The 1,875-nt window shown below is 49.8% G+C and overlaps 1 pseudogene; it reads left to right on the top strand.

The window, feature by feature from the left end:
* The first annotated feature begins 967 nt into the window (after window positions 1–967).
* Window positions 968–1,649, top strand: LOC104982698 (annotated as a pseudogene).
* The last annotated feature ends 226 nt before the right edge of the window (window positions 1,650–1,875 follow it).

Here is a 1,875-nt window from a genome sequence, read left to right as displayed (position 1 = left end):
AATTAGATGATGGGATGAGATGGGAAAATAAGAAGTTACCATTACTCATTGGAAAGAAGGGACTATACTATGGCTGCTCTCAGTAAATCTCTAGGAAAAATATTTCCTGGGCACTTTCACTGTGTTTGAGAAAGGAAAGGCTACCCATTCCAGTATTCTGGCCTAGAGAATTCCATGGACTATACAGTTCATGGGGTCACAAAGAGTCAGACATAAATGAGCAACTTTCACTTCACTTCACTTCATTGTGCTAATTACTGTACTAGTTCCCAAGAAATTAATAATTTAAAATTTATACTTCCTCAAAAAGCTGAGAAGCTATTGTAAAAGCAAACAAAGTAAATCCCATATTTCACTGTAGTTTATAAATATGACTGCCAAGCTCTTCACTGGGGCTCCAAGAGCTCAAGAAGCAACCTCTCAATGAGCTGGGGGATTCAAGCATATGGCATATATTTTTCCCCACCACAACTTAACAGAAAAAGCTACTCCTCCACCCCCAATCCCTTCCAAATTCATAGCAATCTAAGGAGATAACTTTTTCAATCTCTATCAATGTAGCTGATAATTAGAATTTATACAATGGGATTGAAATAGAACATTTGATGAAAAAAAAAAAGTATCAAATCATATAATTCCCTTGCCCCCTTCAAGATATTCTTACTTAAAGTGTAAAATGTGATTCATCTATCCTTGTTGTTGATCAGTCACTAAGTCGTGTCCCACTCTCCAACCTGATGGACCACAGCACACCAGGCTTCCCTGTCCTTCACTATCTCCTGGAGCTTGCTCAAACGCAAGTCCATTGAGTCAAAAATGCCATCCAAACATCTCATCCTCTGTCACCACCTTCTCTTCCTCCCTTCAATCTTCACCAGCATCAAGGTCTTGTCTGATGAGTCGGCTCTTCGCATCAGGTGGCCAAAGTATAGGAGATTCCCTTTAGAATTGACTGGTTTGATTCAAGATGGCAGTCCTGCGCAGTCTGAGGTGGTCGCAACTGTTACTGTGGAAGCTGTGGCAGGCCGGTGGGGGGCCGATTCCACAAAACCCAAGATCGGGCCTGGGCCTAGAAGCGAGGGCTTACACCCAGAGCGATGGCCTGCACTCATTCATGGCGCTCTATGATCTGCTCGGCATTCTCTCTATGACCAACCTGAACCAAATCAAGGCGGCCTAACCACCAGCAGAGCTTCCTCTCCCACCGGGCCAACTCGGCGAGCACTGAGTCTACCGAGCACTTCCTGCACATCTCTCAGGGTCACAGGGTGCCAGGCAGTACCACCTTGCATCGAAGTATGCCCGCAGCCTGCCAAGCAACGAGGACCTGCACGGCCCGGGCGTGCGGCCTTCCAAGACTCCAGCCGCTTACCCCGAAGCGCACCCTGCACAGGTCCGCCCAGCTCTCCTACCCACGGCCGCAGTCAGGCCCTGCCGGAAGCCAACCACACCACGTTCGACTTGGACGCCTTCTTCCTTCGGGCGCGCTGCAGTGAGCGGCTGGAGCTCAAATGGCGGCTGAGGGCCCGTCGGGAGGTCTTCCGCAAGATGCTGGAGGACCGGGCCAAGAAGGGCTTATCCTGGGATGAGACGTGGCTTTCGTCCTAGTTCTGCACCTAGTCTTCCTCATCATGAGCTCTCGTTTTTAATCGGTGAGTGGAGGCCAGGGGAGCAGCCCCCAGCCAACAACCCTCCCCCCAAGAAAATGGCCTTGCCTGTCCTCTTGAACCCCTTACCTCCCATTGTCTATCTCTGTTAGGGGTCCGAAGGAACTGCCCTCTCCCCCTCCTCTTCCCCACCTGGCCAGCTTAGCCATTGGCCTGCACATCCCTGCCCCCACTCCCGTCCAGAAAAGGCCTTTCGATGCTCAAGAAA

The sequence above is a fragment of the Bison bison genome, unplaced genomic scaffold, assembly GCF_000754665.1.
Source record: "Bison bison bison isolate TAMUID 2011002044 unplaced genomic scaffold, Bison_UMD1.0 scf7180017864537, whole genome shotgun sequence".
In the NCBI taxonomy this organism is placed as follows: Eukaryota; Metazoa; Chordata; class Mammalia; order Artiodactyla; family Bovidae; genus Bison; species Bison bison.
This window is presented reverse-complemented; position numbering and strand designations above follow the sequence as displayed.